This window comes from Coenobita brevimanus, chromosome 18, assembly GCF_032717465.1.
Source record: "Coenobita brevimanus isolate Jiangsu-jjx chromosome 18, ASM3271746v2, whole genome shotgun sequence".
NCBI lineage: Eukaryota > Metazoa > Arthropoda > Malacostraca > Decapoda > Coenobitidae > Coenobita > Coenobita brevimanus.
Window position 1 is genome coordinate 22,870,306 of NC_136971.1, and position 25,202 is coordinate 22,895,507.

A 25,202-nucleotide genomic window follows, 5' to 3' on the forward strand; every position below is an offset into this window, starting at 1 on the left:
GATCTTGAATTTTTCTCACTGTCAGTTTGTTTTTATTTTTTCTTGGAGGGAACATTCTTGCGGGCTTCTAACCTTTGGTTGCGCCTTCCTTGCATATATATATATATATATATATATATATATATATATATATATATATATATATATATATATATATATATATATATATATAAAACCCCACTATTCGCTGCATCTAACAAATCACAGGAAAAATATCGTTCATTCTTCTTAACGTCTGTTTCGCAAATTGTTGGAAACTCTTTTCTGACCCAAGTTTCTCAAGAATTTAAGGCTAAAAAAAAAATAAAAAATAGAAACTTTACCAGAGACTCTTGCCTTACTAACCTCTACTTTTTGTTACCATCCATCTGACAAAGTAAGAGGAGGTTATTGTTATCATTGGTGTCCGTCCATAGAGCCGGGAGGCTGGGCGGCTGGCCGGGAGTAGAGATTTCATTTCTGGAGCAAATCCCAGAAAGTATTAACTACAGAGTTATGAAATTTCACATAGTTATGTGTCTTATAATGAACTGGTGTCTTTTCATAGCTAGAATGCTGTGTCCTAAGTAGTTTATATGACTGACAGAAAAAAGTAAAAAAATATGTACATATTTTTTCTCAGAGATTTCAGTGCAGCCTGCCCCAGTAATCTTAACCCATTGATGGATTAGTACAGTACATATACTCACACTGATGCACATCATTCAAGGTTTTATATGTATGTATACCCTTGGGTATTGAAAAATCCGCTTGGTCACTAGGGGAACCCTTGGACAACTTTGTGCGTCAGGAACACGATAATATTTTCTATTCCATGATTTTTTTCATATATATATATATATATATATCATCCAATCCTACGTTGCCCCATGAGGAGCGTAGGAGCCCGGGGCTAGGCAAGTTGGTCCTGATATTAAAGATGTGATTGACCAGCCTCACTCATCCTTCAGTGGCATTACATGAGAGATAAATCCCAACCATCCCTTGGATATAAACCTTCACCGGCTCAATCCGATTGGAGTGCCTTGATTACCCACTAGACCACTAGGCCCCATAATTTGGTTATATGGTTACTACCCAGCAGAGTAAATGGTTTCCTGGTGTACTGGAAACCATTTGGCTTGTCACTCAGAGTAGAGTCACCCAAGGGCAGAACGAAGAGGAAAGAATGAAGGAATGAAAGACAGAAGAGGATGGTAGGAAAGAAAGATGGAGGAGAGAAAAGGGCAGACACCTGAGAACAGCACTACATCAAGTGAGTGGAGGGTGCACTCCATATATATATATATATATATATATATATATATATATATATATATATATATATATATATACGGAGCCTCTGTGGTACAGTGGTAGAGTGTGCATTTTCGCACATGAGAGAACGAGGGTTCGCGTCCCGTCAGGGTAATAAAATCTGGGGGCGTTCTTCCAGCCACATACAGCTTTGGTGGACGTTAGGGGTGCTGTGGTTGAACAAGTGTCGCATACTATTTACTATGCTTGCACGCATTCGGTTTGCGCGGGCCAATTACTCTTGGTTCTGAGACTACACACACATCCAAAGCCACTTCAACATTACAGTCGCACTTACAAGCACTTCTCACCCTACATAGTCTTTACTAGACAGCCTAAGCCACTTGGTAGAGATACATAGCCTGTATCATCCCCACTTTGGTCGGGATAGGCTGGTCCTGCAGTAGACACTCAAAATGGCTGCTGCTGCTGCTGATGATATATCTGTATCTATCTATCTATCTATCTATCTATGACATTTTCCATATCCTCAATTAACCTGCCACATCCCGTCGACGTATGGGTATGTTGCAACATTTTGCATTTGCCAGTCCCGGCGATGTACCAGTACGTCGCGCAATTGCAAGGTGCATAATGTGCACAATTTTCAAATTTCGCGCCTGATTTTCGGTACGTATCGTTGCTCAACCTTCCTCTACCTGCCACCAGGTGGGGACACTCGGCGACCCCGCGCGACCCGTGCTCACCCGCGGCTTGGTCACTCACCTGTTAGCAATGGTCCTTCTCAGACATGGCAAAGTGAGGTCTCTCAGAGGATGAAATTCAAGTCGGCCTTGACGCCTTTACAGGCGACAGTGATTCCCCACTGGATGACGAGGTTGTTGACAAAGATTAAGTGCAGCCAGAGGAGGAGGAAACCACCAGCAGTGATGAAGAAGTCCCATCCCCCAGGAAGCGGCAGTACGTGACTTACCATGCTGCTAGAGAGGGGCAGCCAGCCAAAAAACAACGTGGAACATCCTCTGCCCAGCCCCAACGTGATGTGGAACCCGAATTTGATGACGAGGATGAGGACGGAGCCATGGGACGTGCTGCCACGTGGTATGGACATGAGGTAATTACTCATCATGGCCCTGAGCGCACACCACGTCGGACGAGCAGGTATAGGCCTAGTATTTTGTTTGGGGAGGTAGGAAGGGCCGAGGAGGGAGTGGGGAGTGAAAGGGAAAGTGCAGGGAGGAGTATGGAAAGTGAGAGTGGCGGGAGTGAGTCATCGCTCTCCCCAGGTGGTGTGAGGCGGCGGGGTGTATCACGTGGGCGAGTGAGGGTGCGTCCTGTATCACGTGGGGTTGTGATGGAGGGGGAAGGTGGGGAGGAACCACTCCCAAGCACGTCTTATGCTCTCCAATATCCCCAAACACGTGGGCGAGTGAGGGTGCATGAAAAATCACATGGTGTTGTGATGGAGGGGGAAGGTGGGGAGGAACCACTCCCCAGCAGGTCTTATGCTCCCTAATATTCCCGAACTTCATCCCCACAGCCCCCTAATGTTCCTCTAGGCTGTAAGAGTAAGGGAAAGGGAAAGGGTAAAGGCAGAGGGAAGAGGAGTGCAAGTGGGGAAGCCCTCCACACTCCTTCTCCCCAACCTCCCCCACCAGCATCTCCTCCCCACCCAGACGAAGGAGCTGATGGGGATGATGGGGACGAGGGATTTGTGGGATGGAATTGGGAGGATGGGAGTGATTTTTCTACCCTCATTCACCCCTTCACTGAGCAGGGGTGCGCTGGCTGCATTGCTCCCGGAATTCACCCTAATTCCACCAGGATGGATTTTTTCCACCTGTTTTTTAGTGAGGCTTTCGTGGAGCAGATTGTTGACCAAACCAACCGTTTTGCAAGCAGCCAGCGCCGTGAAAGTGAAAGATTGGGAACAAGGAGCAGGCATTCTATCATATATGATTACCCTGTCTCCCTTTCAGAAATGTTCTTATTTTTTGCCCTGGTCCTTTTGATGGGTATTATATGAAAGAATAGAATTCCGGCCTACTGGACAAGGGACCCTGTTATGCTTACACCAATATTTGGCCAAGTCATGTGCCGTTATCGCTTCCAACAAATTCTAAGTTGCCTCCATTTTTATGATGCTGATGATCCTGCAAATGCGAACGACACAGATAAGATGAGGCGAATTAGGTTGGTCTTTAATCACATGAGGCAAACCTATCGTTCGTCATTTTATCCCTATAGAGACCTCGTCATAGACGAGAGTCTCGTGTTGTCGAGAGGCAATATTTCATTTACGCAGTATATACCCAGCAAAAGGCACCGTTTTGGGTTCAAGATCTTTGTTATGTGTGACTGTAGGACTGGTTATGTGCAAGACATAGTCTTGTACACCGGTGCACAGACAGACATAATAGAAGATCGGAGTATTGGACTGTCGGGAGCAGTGGTAAAGACAATGATAGAAGACTACCTTCATCGTGGTCACGTCCTCTACCTGGACAGTTGGTACACTAGCCCTCTTCTCGCTCGCTATCTACACATGCATGAAACGGGAATCTGTGGAACCGTGAAGGTGAACCGGCGTCACATGGTCAAGGTAGGCCGGAAACTTGACAGGAATGAGGTTGTCTTCTTCAAAGCCAACAACATACTTGCAACTGTGTGGAACCATAATAGAGAAGTAAGCCTTTTATCCACGGTTCACCGCCCCTTGATACACCGTACTGATTCTGTGAATTACCGGAGCGAGAACAGGCGTCACATATGGAAACCTGAGTGTGTCCTGGATTATAACATACACATGCGCCTGGTGGACCAGTCAGACTCCATGATATCGACGGTAGAGTGTGCCAGGACCACGATGATGTGGTATAAGAAACTGTTCTTTCACATGCTAGATATCACTGCTCTGAATTGCCACCACCTGCACGCCATGACAACAGGAGTTCAGGAAACCTTTGAAGGGTTTGTGATGGAGCTCACAAGAGAGATGTTTGCACGTTATGCTGTTGAAAGGCCCCAACATCGCACCCGCACTGCTCCTATTGCCCAAACTCCCCTGAGAATATCCGGCCGCCATTTCCCCACTCCTATCCCTCCCCAGCCAAACAGACCTAGGCCCTAACGCAGGTGTCACGTGTGTAGCAATTCCCGGGTGAGACTCACCACACAGAGGAAGGACACTCGCTATGAGTGTGTCGAGTGTGACGTGGGTCTCTGTATTCAACCATGTTTCAGCGCATATCACACCTTGATGCAGTTCTAATATGGTGTGAATGCGATAGGACTTTGTAACTCTGAAGTAAATGCGACAAACAGATGCTCAGTGAAATTATAAGTCCTGTTGATCTGAAAATATTAGTATAAAGTGCATACGGGAATAACATAAGTGCAAAAATAGTATGTAAGTGTATGAATATGATGTAAGCGGAAACATACCTAGCGAGGGTATTTTGATGTGATATTCTGTCGCTCAGTGCAATAAATAAGGTCCGTAAATATGTAAATATTATTATGGGAAAAGCAAACGGGTATACAGTAATATAAGTTCAAATTATTGTAAGTGCTGAAATACATTCTAAGTCAAAATATTCCTAGCAATCGTACATAGATGCGATATCCTGATGCTCGGTGGAATGAAAAAGGCCCGTAATTATGAAAATAGAAGTCAACAAATGGGAAAGTGTGTAATATATGTGAAAAATTTGTATGTAAGTGTTTGAGTATTATGTTTGTCGAAACATTCATTGCGAGGATATTTTCATGCGATATTCTGACGCTCACTAGAATAAATAATGCCAGTAACTATGTATAGTGCAGTATAGGGGTGTAAACGTGTATAATTAAGTGGGAAAGTATAATTGGAGTGAAAAAATAAAGTAGAAGATGAAACGCGAGTGTTTAAGATTGTGCTTGCTACGTGAATATGCGCTAGCATTTCGCTAAATGCCCTTGTAATGAATGTAAATAATTGAAAACATTTACAGTGGTGGAGGAAAGGTTCTATGTAAAGAAAAAAATAATAGGAAAGTGATAAAACAATTGGGTATGTTGAAATATGAGTCATAGCGAGTGCGCTTAGTAAGCAGATGTGTGCTATACTTATGCTGCATCTCATCATAATGAATGAAAACACCTGAAAACATTTACAAACAGTAAAAATTGGTAAAATGTCAATGAAACAGAAGTATACAAGTAGAAAAAATTATATGTTGACTGATATAAGAAACTTAGCACATAGCATGTTACCACTCGGACCTAACTCACTATGTTCGCGCGAAGGTACAATGCTTATTTTTCATACATATATGTTTGAAATTCATTTTATTGTTACTCTTATTGTTTATTAGTTCAAATTCAATAAATGTAGAGGTGTTGTTTGTTGTTTCTCCCAATATTTCGTACCATAGAAAACGTGAGCGCCTCACACGTCAATGATAGAATATGATATCTGGCACGGGGGACCTCACCTGTTCCGACCACTTATGGACCACGGTAAGCCCTTTCTTGGTGATTTTCCTTTGTTTCTCAATAAAAGCGGAAGTTTTAGCCAAAATTTTTTTTTTTCCAAAATAGCTCGGGATTGGGGGGTGTCGTAGGTGCGAAAAACCTTGGGACGTGACGGGTTAAGCAATCAGTGGGATAAGGGACCAAGTTATATTTACACGGTTAAACTAATGAAATTTTTTAGCTTTAATATCTGCTTTCTATGGGGTGAGGGGTGAGGGCCGGTATGAGGTTGGTTAAGTGGGCAGGGTAGGGGGGGAGTATGTGTATTGTCAAATGTAGGGTTGGAACCGCGAAGCATAGATGATTATGATGATGATGGTGGTGGTACTGATGATGGTGGTGGTGGTGGTGGTGGTGGTATTGATGATGATATGGTGGTGGTGGTGGTGGTGGTAGTTATAGTGATAGTGGTGGTGATGATGATGAGGATGATGATGACGAAGATGATGGAGGTGGTAGTGATGATGGTGGTGGTGGTGGTGGTTATGATGGTAGTGGGAGTGATGATGGTGGTGGCTTTTTACTTCCTATCACACTGCCCTATTCCATATCACTGATTACCTCCACCAACGAAGTTGGAGGAGGTTATGTATTCTACTGAGGAGTAGACTGTAGCACCAGTCGAGCAGGGCAGTACTCCCAAGGTGGATGGAAAGCTGATGACAGGGAGAGCTGGAGCCCCTGTTTCATCAGCCCTCGGGACTAGATCCTGACCATCCCCCTTTGCTGAACTTTTTCATTGTCTCAGTAACACAGAGAGTAGGCCAGCATGCTCTCCAGTACAAGTTTCTCTAACTGTCAACACCAATCTACATGCACTGTACACACTACACATACTTTTCAAAATTAAAAAAAAGAAAAATGGCGGACGTAAATCATGCCTGGGAGTCCCCAGGGGGGGAACCATAAATGCCCCCACCATCCTCCCCTCTCCTGGTGACAACTCCTCGATTTGCGTGGAACCATGATCTGACTTACTTTTTCATTTCTGCAACATTCGCGGCCTTTCCTCCAACTTTCTTTCCGCTGAATACCACCTATCCTCCTCTAAACCTCACCTCTTTTTAACCAAGACTCAGCTGTCTGAGGCAACTGACAACAAACCCTTTTCTGTATCCTCCTACTTTCTCTATACTCATTTCAAAGCCAAAGGTGGCTTATCTTGCTCTCTTGTTCCTGAACTTGATTCTTCTAAATTCTCTACTCTCTGGCTTCGGCTCTCCTGTTATTCTCCGACTAATTATATCTGCACTGTTTGCTTATCCCCTAATTTTACTATCAAAAATTCTTCGACTATCTTATTTCTATGATGGAACACATTCTATCCATTTCTCCTTTCTCTGAAATCTCCATTCTAGGAGATTTCAATGTTCACCACCACCTTTGTCTCTCCTCTCCTTTCACTGATCCCCCTGGTGAACATGCCTACATCTTTTCTATCCTTACTGACCTAGAGCAGCTTGTACAGCACCCTAACCGTACCCCTGACCACCTTGGAGAGAGTTCCAATATACTTGACCTCTTCCTTACCTTTCCTTTCCTTAGGGCTCCTCCGATCACAACCTTATAACCCTAATCTGTCCTATCACTCTGGTACAGCCAGTGGACCCTCCAAAGAAACGTCGACTATGGCACATTGGAGCTGTGGATTGGGAGGCCCTCAGGCAGTACTTCTTTTTATTTTCCCTGGAATGACTATTGCTTCCATGGCCAGGAGCCATCTGAGTGTGCCTTGTGCATTACAGAAGTTATTCTCTCAGGCATGGAAGCATATATTCATTTCTCATACCCTTTTGCAAGAAAGCCTTGGTTTAATCACGCTTGTTCTAATGCTGTCCACAACAAGGAGAGGGGCTATAAAAGGTTCCAGAACCAAACCACCCCTGAATCATATTTTTTTATGCTTCTGCCTAGAATCGTGCTAAGTCTGTTCTTTGCTCAACTAACAATAATTTCATCCGTACTAAATGCTCTCAAGTCTCCAACTCGAATTCTTTCTGCTCCTTCTGGCACCGTGCTGAAAACCTTTCTAACAACTTTACTTCATTATCCTTCCCTCTTCTTTTCTACTCTGATGGCTTTGTAGCATTTTCTTCTACTGATAAAGCAGATCTCTTCGATCAGACTTTGTCCTCCAATTCCACCTTAGACTATTCCGGTGCTAATCCTCCATCACTTTCCCCCTCTGACTTCCTCATGGTTGACATAAACATTTCTTGAGCTGATGTATTTTCTGCCATCACTGGCCTCAATACTAACAAGGCATGTGGACCTGATGGAGCCCCTCCTGTTGTCCTCAAGAACTGTGCGTCTGTGCTTACACCCTGCCTAGGTAAGTTCTTTCGCCTTTGTCTATCAAACTTATACATTTCTTTCTTGCTGGAAGTTTGCTCTCATTCAGCCAGTCCCAAAGAAGGGTGACCATTCCCAACCCTCTAACTATCGCCCTATTGCTTTAACATCCTGTGTCTCAAAAGTTTTCGAGGCAATTCTTAACAAAAAAATTTTAAAGCGTCTTTGCTATCACAACCTTCTTTCTGATCATCAGTATGGGTTCTGTCAGGGATGGGCAATCTTCTCACTTGCCTTTCAGTCTCCTGGTCATCCTCCTTTCGGGACTTTGACATAAGCTTTGCCATTGCACTTGATATCGCAAAGACTTTCGATCGAGTCTGGCATAAATCTTTAATTTTCAAACTGCCCTCTTATGGTTTCAATCCTTTTATCTCTGCCTTCATCTACAGCTTCCTTTCTGGTCGTTCTATAGCTGCCGTTGTAGATGGCCATCGCTCTTCTCGTAGATCTATCAATAGTGGTGTTCCTCAGGGCTCTGTCCTATCACCAACTCTCTTCCTTTTATTCATCAGTGACTTTCTAAGCTGTACATATAACTCGTTCCACTCGTACACTGACTCCATCCTTCACCTTTCCATTCGGTTCCCGCAACGTCTATCTCAGCAGTTACTTCAGCAAACATGAGATGAGGCTATGGAACACCTAATGTCTGACTTGGCTCGTATCTCTGACTGGGGTAAAAATAATCTTGTTTTTAATGCATCAAAGACTCAGTTCTTACACCTATCAACCCGACATAATCTTCCACAGGAATACTCTCTAATGTTTGATAACATCCAGCTCTATCTTGTATCATCCTTGAACATGCTTGGGGTTTCATTCACTCGGAATTTATATTGGAAAAATCATACTGCATCTCTTGTAAAATCTGCTTCCAAGAGATTAGATGTGCTAAGCCGACTCCATACTTTCCTTACTTCTGCACAGTTGTTGACTTTATACACGGGTTTTATTCTCCCCTGTGTAGAATATAACTTTCATGTGTGGGAAGGCTCCCCTCATACAGCTCTTCTCAATAAGGTGGAGTCAAAGTCCTTTTGTCTCTCTCCTCCTCTTACTGGCTCCCTTCAACCTCTGTCTCTTCGTCGCACTGTTGCATCTTTATTTCTTTTCTATCATTACTTCCATGGTCACTGCTCCTGTGAACTGTCTGCTTGCATCCCTTCACCTCTACGACGGGTGCATAGCACCTGGCTAGCAACAAACTCACATCTTTTTCTGTCCAACTCTCTAATGCAAGAGTTAACCGTTACTCCCAGTCCTTCATTTATGCAACAGGTCAATTCTGGAACTGTCTCCCTCTGTCTGTATTTCCTAATTCCTATGATCACCAGTCTTTCAAACGCAGTGTGTCCAGGCATCTCGAAATGAACGGATCTTGAATTTGGCTCTCTTTTGTATTGTTTTGTTTTTTCTTGGAAGGAACTGTAAGCTAGCTCCTAGTGTTAAGTTCCTTCAGCCTCGCACAAAAACAACAATGTTTATTTTTCTATTTGTCCAGATGCTATCTCCAAAAGTATTCAGTGAATTTCAATGAAATCTGGTGGAAGGGTGGCCGAAGGGCCAAGAAGGATATCATTAAATCTGAGAGTGGATTCGGATCCGGATCCTATGTATCATATCTCCAAAAGTTCTCAATGAATTTCTATGAAACCTTTTGGAAGAGTGGGCCATGGGTCAATAAACAACTGAATAAATTTGAGGGTTGAGCCCAGTTCCATGTGTTCCACACAAACTCTCAACGGATCCGGATCCAGATCCTTCTTAATGGCTTTGGCAATGACGGAGGTATGCACTCTTTGAGGGTGTTCTAGTTTTCTTAAGTTTTAATGTCTCTGTATTATATAACCGAGGGTGGGGGGGTGAGGGCCTTTGTACGCATGGTTAACTGTGTAGGGAGGTGGGGGTTTTGTGCTTGGTCGAATGGAAGGTTGCAAATGCGTAACGTTGCCAATAATTAATAATACGTTGAATAGACCTACAGCCTCCATTCGACCAGCGAAACACGTCGGCATTTCCGATACTTTTACTGTTTCCTTCAGAACCTTAAGGTGCATACTTGCAATGCCAGTGTTCTTAAGTGGAACCAAAATTGGACTATGGTACATAAAATGACACAAAATAAATAGAAAATTATCTGACTTTGAAGCCGTTGAATCAGAAGTCTCACAAGTTTAGTATGCAGTCGTTTTCTTTTGTTTGTTTACTATCTGTCTATCTATATACCTAGGCTGCTTCCCCCAAGGAAAGGGGGGTAGCCGAGACAGGACGACACACTCCCCATTTACTCATCCATTCAAACACATTCATTCGCATCTTAGCCCCAAAGGGGATAACAGACAGATCCTCACCGCACCACACCACACAAGGGTCAACTGTGCAATGCAATCAGTGACATCCGCAGCAGGGCCCGACAGCAGAGCTGGTTTACCCCTGCCACATCATAACAGACTCATCCCCTTATCTGCACCTGACCTGAAATAGCTGATCAGACCAGATGCGGGAGAATATCCCCTCAGGGCTGCGTCATCACTTATTCATTCGCAATTTCTCTCCATTTATTTCTGTCACACACAGCCACTCTTCCTTGCTCAACAGACATCCCTCTCGCATCCAGCGTTCTCTTCACACTGTCCATCCATCCTATTCGTGGTCTTCCTCTCAGCCTTACACCTGTCACATCAGATCTAGTTATCTTTTTCACCAATCGCTCATTACCCATTCTCTCCATATGCCCAAACCATCGCAACACCCTCTGCTCAACTCTATATACTGTATATATAAATCATCTGAACGAAATATGATGTTGAATATCCACATTTGCTGATGACACAAGCATGATAAAAATGGCATACAATGCATTACAAAGGCAGGTGTTTTTTTGTTTTAATAAATTGATTATGCCCCAGGGGCGACATGCTTTGCAACAGGACCATAAGATCAAGATTGTATGCGCAGGAACTCATGTCTCACAGGGCAAGCTGGTTTGTTCTATCTATCTATCTATAGCCCGACGCCCTAATCCCGCAAAGGGTGGCCGCAGACAAAACGCCTCCAAGTCACTCTGTCACCCACCATTTGACTCCCCTCCCCCCAACTCACCCCCCCCTCCCTCATATACCTCTCAACTCCATCCCTCCACCTCATCCTCGGTCTACCCCTCCCTCTACCTCCCTACACCTCACCTACATAAACCCTCTTAGTCAGTCTTTCATTCTCCATTCTCTCCACATGTCCAAACCACCTCAGTGTATTTCTCCTAATCTTTGTTACATAGATATATTGCAGTTTACAATACAGGAGTCAGAATCCACCAAAATATTATGTGCAGAGGAACTCGCATCTCGCAGAGCACGCTGTTTTGTTGCACAGATGTATTGGAAATGGCAATACAGAGTTAGCAACCACCAAAGTGTGGATATCGCACAAAAATGATATCTGAATGATTGTCCGTGAGTAGGTAATTACATTTATCAGTCAGGGACTGTCCCTGAGGCAGCATGTCCCTGACTGAGGGACACTCATGGTAGTAATGCTGAAGGTTGGCGTTAAAATTTTTATTTTTTATTTTTTTTAATGAGAGGAAGAAGGAACCAAAGGCCATGAGCCCGCAGTAACAGTTCCCTCCAAGAGAAAAACAAAATACAATAGAGAGCCAAATTCAAGATCCGATCATTTTGAGATGCCTGGACACACTGCGTTGGAAAGACTGGAGATCATAGGCAGCAAGAAATACAGACAGAGGGAGACAGTTCCAGAGCTGACCTGTTGCATAAATGAAAGACTGGGAGTGACGGTTAACTCTTGCATTAGAGAGTTGGACAGAAAAGGGATGAGAGTTTGCTGCCAGACGGGTGCTACGCGCCCGTCATAGAGGTGGAGGAATGCAAGCAGACAGTTCAGAGGAGCAGTGACCATTAAAGTAGCGATAGAAAAGAGATAAAGATGCAACAGTGCGGCGAAGAGACAGAGGTTGAAGGGAGGCAGTAAGAGGAGGAGAGTTAATGAGACAAAAAGCCTTTGACTCCACCCTATTGAGAAGGGCGGTATGTGGGGAGCCTTCCCACACATGAGAGTTGTACTCCACACAGGGGTGGATAAAACCCCTGTATAGAGTCAACAAATGTGCAGGGGTAAAGAAAGAGCGGAGTCGGCTTAGCACACCCAATCTCTTGGAAGCAGATTTTACAAGAGATGTAATATGATCTTTCCAAGATAAGTCCCGAGTAAATGAAACCCCAGGCATGTTCAAGGATGATGCAGGATTAAGCTGAATATTATTAAACATTAATGGGTATACCTGTGGAAGATTTTGTCGGGTTGATAGGTGTAAGAACTGAGTCTTAGATGCATTAAAAACAACCATATTATTTTTACCCCAGTCAGAGATACGAGCCAAGTCAGACATTAGGTGTGCCATAGCCTCATCCCTTGTTTGTTGAAGCAACTGTTGAGATGGGCGTTGCGGGAACCGAATGGAAAGGTGAAGGGTGGAGTCATCAGCGTATGAGTGGATAGGGTTAGATGTACAGCTTAGAAGATCACTGATGAATAAAAGGAAGAGAGTTGGTGATAGGACAGAGCCCTGAGGAACACCACTGTTAAGAGATCTAGGAGAAGAACGATGGCCGTCTACAACAGCGGCTATAGAACGATCAGAAAGGAAGCTAGCGATGAAGGCATAGATAGAAGGATAGAAACTGTAAGAGGGCAGTTTGGAAATTAAAGATTTATGCCAGACTCGATCGAAAGCCTTTGAGATGTCAAGTGCAATGGCAAAGCTTTCGCCAAAGTCCCGAAAGGAGGATGACCAAGAGTCTGAAAGGTAGGTGAGAAGATCGCCAGTGGAGTGTCCCTGACGGAACCCATACTGACGATCGGAAAGAAGGTTGTGATAGGAAAGATGCCTTAAAATTTTTCTATTGAGAATTGACTCGAAAACTTTTGAAATACAGGACATTAAAGCAATTGGACGATAGTTGGAGGGTTGGGAGTGGTCACCCTTCTTTGGGACTGGCTGAATTAGAGCAAACTTCCAGCAAGAAGGAAAGGTACGAGTTGACAGACAAAGGCAAAAGAGTTTGCCTAGGCAGGGTGTAAGTGCAGAAGCACAGTTCTTGAGAACAACAGGAGGGACCCCATCAGGCCCATATGCCTTGTTAGTACTGAGGCCAGTGATGGCAGAAAATACATCAACTGAAGAAATTTTAATGTCAGCGATGAGGAAGTCAGAGGGGGCAAGTGATGGAGGAACAGCACCGGAATCGTCTAAGGTGGAATTGGAGGAGACAGTCTGTGTGAAGAGATCTGCTTTATCAGTAGAAGAAATAGCTACAGAACCATCAGAGTAGAAAAGAGGAGGGAAGGATGATGAGGTAAAGTTGTTAGAAAGATTTTTGGCAAGGTGCCAGAAGGAGCGGGAAGAATTCGAGTTGGAGAGTTGAGAGCATTTAGTATGGATGAAATTATTTTTAGTAGAGCGAAGAACAGACTTAGCACGATTCCGGGCAGAAACGTAAAGATGATGTGATTTAGGGGTGGGTTGGCTCCGGTACCTTTTGTAGGCCCTCTCCTTGTTGCGGAGAGCATTAGAACAAGCGTGATTAAACAAAGGCTTTCTTGCATTAGTCAAAGGATATGAGAAAGGAATTTATGCTTCCATGCCCGAGAGAATAACCTCCATAATGCGCACGGCACACTCAGATGGCTCCCGGCCACGGAAGCAATAATCATTCTAGGGAGAATCAAAGAATTACTGCCTGAGGGCCTCCCAGTCCGCGACTCCAAAATGCCACAGACAACATTTTCCTGGAGGGTCCACAGGCCGTACCGGAGTGATAGGACAGGTTAAGTTAATAAGGTTGTGATCGGAGGAGCCCAACGGAGAGAAAAGATTAACAGAGTAAGCAGAAGGATTAGTTGTAAGGAAGAGGTCAAGTATGTTGGAGCTCTCTCCAAGGCGGTCAGGGATACGGGTAGGGTGCTGTACAAGCTCCTCTAGGTCATTAAGGAAAGAAAAGATGTAGGCTTATTCACCAGGTGGATCCGTGAAAGGAGAGGAGAGCCAAAGGTGGTGGTGAACATTGAAATCTCCTAGAATGGAGATTTCAGAGAAAGGAGAAATGGATAGAATGTGTTCCATCGTAGAAGTAAGATAGTCGAAGAATTTTTGATAGTCAGGAGAATTAGGGGATAAGTAAACAGCACATATATATTTAGTCAGAGAATGACAGGAAAGCCGAAGCCAGAGTGTAGAGAATTCAGAAGAATTGAGTTCAGGAACACGAGAGCAAGATAAGTCGTTGCGTATATATACACAACAGCCACCTTTGGCTTTGAAATGAGAATAGAGAAAGTAGGACGATACAGAAAAGGGTTTGCTGTCAGTTGCCTCAGACAGCTGAGTCTCCGTTAGAAAAAGGTGAGGTTTAGAGAAGGAGAGGTGGTGCTCAACAGAGCGAAAGTTAGAGGAAAGGTCGTGAATGTTGCAGAAATGAAGAAGAAGAGAGTCAGACAGTGGTTCCAGGCACCTCGAGTCTTCATCAGGAGAGGGGCGGATGGTGGGGGCATTTATGGTCCCCCCCCCTGGGGACTCCGAGGCTGTGTGTTGTGACGCCATGATTTTTGATTTTTGGAAATGGAAGTGTAGTGTGTACTGTGCATGTAGTTTGGTGTAGATAGTTAGAGAAATTTATACTGGAGAGCATGCTGGCTGGCCTACTCTCTGTGTAACTGAGACACTGAAAAAGTTCATCAAAGGGGGATGGTCAGGAACTAGTCCTGAGGGTTGATGAAACGGGAGCTCCAGCACTCCCTGTCATCAGCTTTCCATCCACCTCGGGAGTACTGCCGTGCTCGACTGGTGCTACAGTCTACTCCTGGCAATGGTCACAAAGATTGCAGAAGGAGAAATGGGGCACGTCCCCTGCTGCAGAGACTTGCCAGAGAGGGCGATATCCTAGTCGATGTCAAACAGACACAACATTGTGCCTACAATCCATTAGTCCATGTCTACGATACTTGGGAGGAGATAGACGGAAGTGGTCATAGTGCTGGATGAACACACTCTGAGTCCACTCAGTGTTCCTGCCATGGAGTGTAGGGAGAAGAGTGTCTGAATGTATCTTCTTTATGTATCAGGGGAGGGAGGATGTAGCATCATCAGGTGGAGACAGGCAACAGACATTTTTTGCTAGGTCAATAGTGTGAGTGGGTGCAATTCCGACATGCAAAGGAATCCACAAAAACTCTGTGGTAAGAGAATTTTCATAAGCTGAAACTAACTGACAAGATTTGTTGAACAAATCAGTGACATGTAGGTTTTTGAGATGAGATGGCTTGAAGGGCAGACCGAGAGTCATTGATAGCTACACCATGCAGGCTTTGCTGAGAGAGGAGACTATGCATGCAAGAGTCCCTGTAGCTCACAGTAGGTAAAGCTAGACTAGTTCAGTAGTCTGCAGCCAACCCAGTCGCTCTCAGGTGGGTCCAAATCGCGTGAGTAGATGGCATATCCAGCACTCCTATCTGGTTGCAGGAAACGGTTGATGTAGAGATGGTGCACGGCGTGAAGTGAGGAAGACACTTTTATGATGGTATCCAGAGGAGGTTGTGTCTAGAGGAGTGATAGGTCTGCCTTGGTGGTAAGAGTAAAGCAGACTTACAGATGAGGAATCCTCCAGGGAGGAGGACCATGATCCATTTCTCCCACGGGAAATTTGATACCAAATTTTTCCAGGATGGAACAGGCTCTACTAAAGAGGGTGCAGATACTGAGCAAAAGTGGAGGGCAAAGCGGAGCAGGATCAGGTAAATTTCTGATGACACAAGAATGATGAGAGGCAAGATGGAGAGAATGAAGGCATTTGATGCTGAAGCCATTGATTTTTATTCTTTCAACAAGAGGGAGCAGGAGTTAGTTCAGTTTGCATTTTCAGTATTCAAGTGAAAATGGGACAGCCCAGGATGTATCTCATTACTTTGTTCTAAAAATTTTCTATGGGTTTTAAGGACATCTTCGGGGGTGGACTGAGAGCAGGGGAGAGGTAATTGAAAACCGACTGTATGAATACAATATAGATAGTTCTGGCCACAGGGATAGAGATTCTGGCAGCATACTTGGTGAGGAACTTGAAGGGAATTAAGTGCCGTTGCAGACGATCTAGGAGGTCTCAGACGATGGAATGACCACACTGTCTTATAGGGATGGTTGGGGTAATCCATACAGGTGCACCCAGGTATAGATACTACCTCCACAGGGGGAAGACGCTATTTTCTACAGTGAGTTCTCGAAGCATTCCTGGTTTGGGGGGAGAAAATATTCCACTTCTTTCTGGGGATAGGACGAGACCATAAGTGTAAAATGACTGATAAAATGACTGAAAGAAGTTAAAGATCTTCTGGAAACCTGTAGTGAATGCAGATAAAATCAGCATAACAGGTAACTGTAATGCTAGGTGAAAAAGGCCTGACTCCTCGTCCTAGAACACCTAACATGTAGCGGGGTCCTCTTTTGAGACCGGGACTTAGTGCAATAAAGAGAGGTAGGACACAAAAATTCCAGGCAATAACCTTTACACGTATATTACTTCAGTCAGACACAGGACAAAACAGCAGATAGTACAACACAATATTTGGTGGATAATAAAACCTTAACTAGATAATCAGTATTTCATAGGATACTAGCTTAACAGACACTGATGCTAACACTCTAGATTCAGTGTACAGGTTTACTTAGAACACAGGATCACGGTGCACGTAGGGGAGCAGGGGTGGGTCTCACACGGAGAGGGGGGGGGGAGAGATGGGTGATGCGCTGAGGGTCTGATTATAGTTATAGTAATGTCGAGTGGGAATTGATGTTACAGATTCTGACATGGTATTTTCTGGTAGCAAGGGGGGCGTTAGTGGACATTTGTGCTGGGAGGGGGTTGGTGATAGCCAATACTCTCTTCAGGCATAAAATGATCCACAGGTATACATGGCGAGTGATGAGAAGGGTGGGTGGTGAACTGAATGAAAGGAAGGCAATGATTGATTATGTGTGTGTGGATGAAAGGATGCGAAGATGTATATTGGATGCAAGAGTTTATAGAGGTTGGGGGAGTGGACTTTCTGACAACTACTTGGTGGTGGCCAGAATTAAAGTTCAAGTAAGATGGAGGAATAGAAGAAGGGAAAGACGAGAGGAAGGAGTAGTTGCAAGGAGAGTGGAAAGGTTACAAGAGGATGAGAAAAAGGCAGAGTATAAGAGAGAAGTGGAGGAACGATTGGGCAAATATGAATTGGAGCAGATGGGGGACGTGGAAGGTGTGTGTAGAATGTTTACAGAAGAAATATGTGCAGCATGTGATGTGGTGTGTGGAAGGAAGAGAAGACGGAGGGGGGTGCAAGGAACAGCGTGGTGGACTGAAGAGGTGAAACAGGCTGTGGCACAAAAGAAGGAAGCATACAATGAATGGATGAGAAATAGGGGCGTGGAAGAGGTTGAGAGGCGGAAGAGAGAGTTATATGTAGAAAGAAAGAGAGAGGTGAAAAGATTAGTAAGAGAGAGTAAGAGGAGAGTGGATGAGGAATTTGGAAGGAATTTGAGTGTAAAGTGGAGGGACTGTAAGAAAATGTTCTGGAGAGAGGTGAAAAGAGTAAGACAGGCTGGAAGTGAAGTTAGCAGGGGAGTGAAAGATAAAAATGGTAGATTACTAGTGGAGAAGGGAGAAAAAGTGAGCAGATGGAGAGAACACTTTAAGGAATTTTTGAACGTAGAGGATGGAAGTAATGCAAGTATAAGTGGCTGGGGAATGGCTGGGAGAAGGAGGGAGGTGAGAAGACAGGAAAAAATCAGTATGATAGAAGTTGTGGAAGCAATGAAGAACGTTAAATCAGGGAAAGCTCCAGGAATTGCTGGAGTGTGTGGTGAAATGCTGAAGCATGGGGGAGAGATAGTAGTGGAGTGGATGTGGAAGATGTGCAGATTGGCCTGGGAGGAAGGTAGAGTCCCGGAGGATTGGAAGTCAGGTATAATTATTCCCTTGTACAAAGGAAAAGGGGAAAAAGAAGTGTGTGGTAATCATAGGGGCATTTGTCTTCTTAGTATAATAGGAAAAGTGTATGGTAGAATACTTATTGACAGAGTTAGAGAAAGAACAGAGAAATTAGTTGGAGAAGAACAGGGAGGCTTTAGGAAGGGAAGAGGTTGTGTAGATCAGATATTCATACTCAGATCTTTAGTGGAACAGTTTCTAGAGAAGGGAAAGAAGTTGTATGCGGCTTTCATGGATTTGGAGAAAGCATATGACAGGGTGGATAGACTAGGATTGTGGAAAGTGTTAAGAATATATGGAGTAGATGGGAAGTTGTTGAATGCTGTGAAGAGTATGTACGATGGTGCGAAGGCTGCAGTGCGTGTGGATGGTGAACTAAGTGAATTTTTCTCTTTGAAAGTTGGGTTGAAACAGGGATGTGTCATATCTCCACGGTTGTTCAATCTGTACATGGATGGGGTAATAAAAGAGGTACAAGGTAGGGCAGTGGATGTTGGAGTGGCCCTGGTGAGAGAGGATAGTGTTTGGAAACTCCCTGTACTGTTCTTTGCAGATGATACTGTGTTGTTGAGTGAAGACGAAGGGGAGCTGCAAGGCTTGGTGGATGAGTTTGAGAGAGTGTGTAAGAAACGGAATCTAAATGTGAATGTAGGGAAGAGTAAAGTGATGGTCTTTGAGAGAGGTGAAATCAGTGAATGTACAGCGAGGTTGGATGGTGGGGAATTGGAAAATGTGAGTACGTTTAAGTACTTGGGTAGTGTGATGAGTAAGGATGGAGGTTTGTAGGGTGAAGTGCTTGAAAGGGTACAGCAGGGAAGAAAGGTTGCTGGTTCTTTGAAAGCAGTGATAAGAAACAGGGAAGTGAGCATGGAAGTGAAAAAGTTACTACATGACAGTATTGTGATACCAACTCTAACGTACGGAAGTGAAGCTTGGACGTTGTTGGAAGGACACAAGTCAAGAGTGAGAGCAGTGGAAATGAGTTATTTAAGAGGAGCCTGTGGAGTCACATGGAGAGACAGGCTGACGAATGAGGATATAAAGGAGCATTGTGGTGTTGATGTGGATGTGATAGGAAGCGTTATGAGGAACACACTGAGGTGGTTTGGCCATGTGGAGAGGATGGAGGGTGAAAGACTGACGAAGAGAGTGTATGTGAGTGAGGTGGAGGGGGAAAGAGGGAGGGGGAGGCCGAGGATGAGATGGAGGGATGGGGTGGAGAGGTATATGAGAGAGGGGGGTGTGAGTTGGGAGCAGGGGAGTGAAACGGCAGGGGACAGGGCGACTTGGAGGCGATTTGTTTGTGGCCACCCCAAACGGGATGGAGGCGTCTGGCAATAGATAGATAGATAGAAGGGGGTTTTGATAACTGATTATAGTACTAGTCCAGGTTTTCACATACGCACCAAATGCCGAGAGGAGATTTACTGAGGGAGGGTGTAAGGCACTGAGAGTCTCGTTGTGTTTATGGTAATACGAGCAGGAGGGTAGTATTAACACATCCTGTTCACTATTCCTGGTAGCAAGGGACATTTGGATATTTTACTAAGGAGAATCTCTCGGGTTGGGAGTCTTACTGATTTCATACAAGGGCGTCACTCGTGAGTCTGATTCACCAGTATTTAGACTCTGCACTCGTTCTTATTAGTCCTCCCTGTGGTATCACTTATTCCCCTTTTATCTTCTCATGGACACTTAACCTGTTATTCGGGATGCACTATGTCACTATATCTCTGTTACACTAACTTGGGGCAACATCACACTTAACATAAGTCACTTATATGGTGGGGGCGGAGGGGAGACACGCCAGCGACAATTCTGCCAGAACAGGAGCACCGCCAGGGGAGGGCATGCCAAGAGGGCACAGGACGACTCGCAGGGGCGTCTTCTCTCATCCGGGGATGAAGACGGTGAAGGGGCCCGTATTCTCCGGGCTGGGTACAGGGGTGTGGCCCTCAGGATTGGGGACAAACAGGTCCAGAAATCTCTGGCTCAAGTCTCAGCCGGAGGTGGAGGTCTTCCGCCATCGGGGCGTAAGGAGATCTCTCCCGGCCATCCTGGGGAGGGCCTGGAGTACCCTAGGACTGCGGTCCTCAGAGTCAAGGGGCGCCGTCAGGGAGGGGCTGCGGCACCGACCTGAAACAGAGTCCGTCAGGTGGGTCTTCTCCAGGGCCAGGCATAGAGAGCAGAGGCCAGGGGAGGTGGTAGGGCCTCTCCGAGATCCTTCTGCATCTCCTGCGTCAGGAGTCCGGGCACTCGTCCCACGTTGGGGCGGCAGCACTGCTCTCACCTGTCTCTGGCCGTGGGGCCCGGCTACTGGCCGTGGCTGCCCAAGGGCGCAAGTATGAGGTGCCAAGGCCCGGCTACTGGCCGTGGCCTGAGTGGGGGAATCAGCGCACCTCTGGACACCTTCGGAGTGGCTACCGGCCATCTGACGAAGGTGGGAGAGGCTCCAGGCCATCTCCCGCAGGAGGGAAGGTGAGCGGCTGCAGGCCGACTTGGGGGCAGCACCTTCGGAGCGACTATTGGCTGTCTGACGAAGGCGGGAGCAGCAACAGGCCGTCTCCTTCTGCCGGAGGGAGGAGCGGCTACAGGCCGACTCAGGGGCAACACCTTCAGAGTGGCTACCGGCCGTCTGACGAAAGCGGGAGGGTCACAGGCTGTCTCCTTCTCCCGGAGGGAGGAGCAGCTACAGGCTGACTCAGAGGCAACACCTTTGGAGCGGCTACCAGCCGTCTGACGAAGGTGAAAGCGACTACAGGCCGTCTCCTTCTGCTAGGGGAAGGAGCAGCTACAGGCCGACTCCTGCAGGAGGGGGTGCCAACTACAGGCCGTCCCTGGAAGAACACCTTCCGATGAAGGCAGGAGCAGCTACCGGCTGTCTCCTGATCACCCTCAGGTCGGTGAGACACCGATTCCCTTATGAGGGGCGGGTGGCTACCAGCCGTCCCAAAGAGGAAGACACCTTCGGAGAGGCTACAGGCACACTCCTGTTGAAGGTAGGAGTGGCTACAGGCCAACTCCTGAGGGTTGCTGTTTGGAGCTGGATAGGCATTCCACCCCAATCGATCCGGCAGTACCTCTCTCCTAAGGTAGTGCTGGATTCCTGTTACAGCGACGGTGAGGCAGCTGCGTGTCATAGGGGCACACGGCCCCGGCTGACTTGTGCCGTTGTCTTGCTGAGTCTCGTGGTTCGGCTGCAGCTCCTCTGCGGGGTCCTGGTGGGGGTGTCAGGGAGTTTCCTGGGGCACTGTGCTGCAGTATCACGCATTTTAGTAACAGTAGTTCCAGGATCACTGGGAAGAAGAGAGAGTAACTGGTGCATAAGGACATTAAAAAGAGATGGGCTTAGAACACCACCTTGTGGAGTGCTGAGTGTGAAGACCTTGGAAGAGCTACATGCACCCTCACAAAGAACGTGAGGTTCTGTCACGAAGGTAGCCCCCTACTCATCTCAAGAGGTTTCTTTGGACACCATATTCCACCAGCTGATCGTGGATGATATCTCTGTTTGCAATATGAGAGGCACTTGTAAGATCAGTGAATGCTTCAACTCTGGTGGGGCAGAGGAGGGTGTAGAGTTCCATTACACAGTGTTGTGCACTTCTCTATGGTAGGAAAACATACAGTCTCGGTGAGAGAGTGTCCTCCAGCTGAAAAATGAGACGGGTAAGGAAGATGCATTCAAGCAACTTGCTGAAAGAGGAATGAGGGGAAATAGGTCTGAATTTGTCATTACCTGGTTTTGGAATAGTCACAATCATGCTGGAGGTCCAGGCATGAAGCACATATCCCATACAGAAGCAAAGATCGTAGTGCTGTGGCATGGGGTTCCCAGAGACTTTCAGGAGTGGACAAAGGACTGAGCAAGTGATGCCCTCATCCCCTGGGGCTGTCATCTTACTCCTAATGAAAGCACATTGCAATTCGTAATCAGTTATTAGCATATCATCATCTTCTGCCTTCAGTACCACAGCCATCAGATGAAGAGTGAAAACATTTTGCTGGGAGGAGAGTGCATCTTGAATATGTGCAGGAGGGTTCTGTGCTTGTGGTTGTTCAGGCCATGTATTAATAAGTTCTTGCACTCGCTCAGCTGGACTGTGGTGGAGAGCACTGAAGAACTTTTTCCTGACAACCTTATTTATTAGATGCCACATGGATCCAACACTCATCTGATGGTTGATGCAATCTATGATCTTCTGCCAGGAATCAATACAAACTCATTGTTGGATCGCCTCTTGATGCCTGGAATTCGTGCAGACAGTCGGGTGTTGGTTGCCTCCGGAAAGCAAGACCATCTTCCACCACTTTCCTTTCTGCTTGGAGGATGTACTGGTCAAGCGTCCAAGCATAATCTTGTAACATATAGACTGTAGAAATCCTGTGTAAAGTTTACCAGGGAGGAACATAAGTTACTAGGTGACTGTAAATCAGATGTGGGGAGGAAGTTAGAAATGTATGAGATGTTCTGTACATAGTGCAGTACTTGGAAGGAATGGTAATGTGAGGTCGTATGTAGGTCCAGCAGGGAGGGAATAGTGAAGGCTGAGAGCAATGGGGTCTAAGAAGAGGATAGGAATGGAAGAGCATCTGACGTGTGATGGCACTTGCCCACATGTTATGGTGTGATCAGGAGTGCCATCATGAATGTGCATGGCACAACCAGTACCCCAGCGAGTGAGTTGGCAGAGTCGGATGTATTCAAGGAGAAGAAGCCCATTGCGATTTGTACTAGGAGAGAGGTCACCCAGAGCAGGATGTCGGACATTAAAATTACCCATGTAGATCATTCCACAAAGTGCAGGAGTAGGGAGAGCAGTGAGCTTAATCCTTCTAGGGGCAGAACAGACATTACATAAGCAGATCGTACCATCGCCCTCTGTGACCTGAAAAAGCTGAAAGGTCATATCATCATCTACAGAGCAACGGAGAAGTTGATGTCGTATGGAATTATCAGTGTAATTAATGAGACCATTCCTGGCGAGATGAACATAAGGAATGTACCCAATAAGTGAGGAAGCCTCTTCCCCAGGTACAGGACGACCAACAACAGCTTCTTGATTGAATATAACATGTGGGTGATGACGACATACATGGGTCTTGAGTGCAGCAAGTTTCGATTGACTTTTGACTCCACAGACATTTCAAGAGGTGACATGAAGCAAAGTTTATGTTTACCTTAAGGTTACAGGAGTCAGGCGGGATTGAAGAGGTAGCATGGGCACTGCTTTGTGTTTTAGTATGTGAGAGGTCCTTTGTTGAGAGATCACTGATCCTCTCGAGGTGAGAGGCAATAGCATCCAGCCTCTCTATGAGGGTGGTGACAGTAGTGATGATAACCTGATGAGATTCAAGAAGAGAACTGAATGTGCTTTCGGTGCTGGTGTGCTGACTGACAAAGCCATCGAGGCGTGCCTCAATGGCATGAAATTGTGCCATAAGTTCTGTGCACTAAGACATCAGAGAGGTAACAGCTTCATGGAGGACAAGTACTTGTGCAAAATCGGGAGTGGTTGAACATGCAAGTGAGGTGGCAGCATCCGGTGGTAGTCGTGGTGCATTTGGTAAGGAGGCTCTTGGGGTCACAGCAGGGCCTGAGCATTTGGTACAACTATGCCACACAATGATTCCTGGATCATAACAACGAGGACATCTCCACTGCGAGGAGTCCAGCACAGGTAAGGGTAGCGGTTCGGAAGTAGAAGTGGTAGCAGCAGTGGTGTGCGGTGAAGGTGCGCGATACGAACACATCTGGAAGGCATGGTTGGCAGCATACCACTCACACTTTTCCAAGGCAGAGAAGTAGCGTGATATATGTCTGATTCCGCAGCATTTGAAGCATCATGACTGTTCGTCCTTCATTCAACGTAGCTCAGACGATGGGAGACAAGGCAGGAAATTGAAATTGACAACTGCTGGAGAAGGGTCTGGGAGACTCCAGGTGACAGCAAGTCTGTTGATGGGGGTCCTATTTTGATGAAAACGTCAAGCAGTGTAGATGCCAGGGAGTTCCTTGGCCAAGGATGGGTCAACGCTGTCAGGGTGGCGGGCGATATGGTAGGCAGGGAACTTATGGAGCCTGCTGACTGAGTCCTGAACATCCAGGAACAAGGACAATTTACTTGTAATACTTTGTTGGCACACCAGTTTATTGTATACTTTCTGCTTTCACATCATCTTTAAGTTTTCTGTCTTTTTAGTTTATAATATCCAGTTAGAACCTGCAACAGAACTGTAAGAAGGTACTGGCTGATGGATACTTAAACGTAACTGTGATAGACAACTACTTCACCCGTATTTGCCAGTCATTATTCACTGGAATTCCGATGTTTTGTTACGATAGATTTTACATAACATCACTGTAATGACATAATTAACCATACCTTGCCTGATCATGGAGGGGAAAAAAAATCAAGATATTCGTAAAACTTTACATGGATGTGTTTTGCTTTGTTCCGAGAATTCAAAATTTTGCACATATCTAGGCCCTCTGATAAAGTTTGTGAGGCCCCGTTATTAAATAAATGTACTCAAATAGCTATATATAATATTTTATTTGGGCAATCTTATCATCGAACGGTTACTGAATCCCATATAATAAAAATAATGGAAAATGTGTCATTAATAATGATTGCACTTGACAACCAATCAGCTGCCAGTTTTCAAACCTTAAGGCTCGTCTCATCTCCGATCAGATTAGATTATAGTGCATTGTCGTTCCATTTCTGCTTGTACTCTAAAATGTCCATAGTTGTTCTTTGTAACATGCATGGCGTGTTTTTTTTTTTTTTTTCCCTACCCGTTAAACCGGATAGTCTGATGGCAAACGGAAAGCCTTCCGATATTCTATTATTTTCTCTTACACGTTGATTACAGAATATATTAGAAAGATATGCCATTTCTCCAACCGATAACCTCGTCCAGGGCCAACAGACCTCCTGTTAACTGTGTTCCATATTTACACCTTACGTACCTTTTTAATCACAGGTAATGCCATCATTTTTTTCACGACCACTATCACTTTCTGTCACT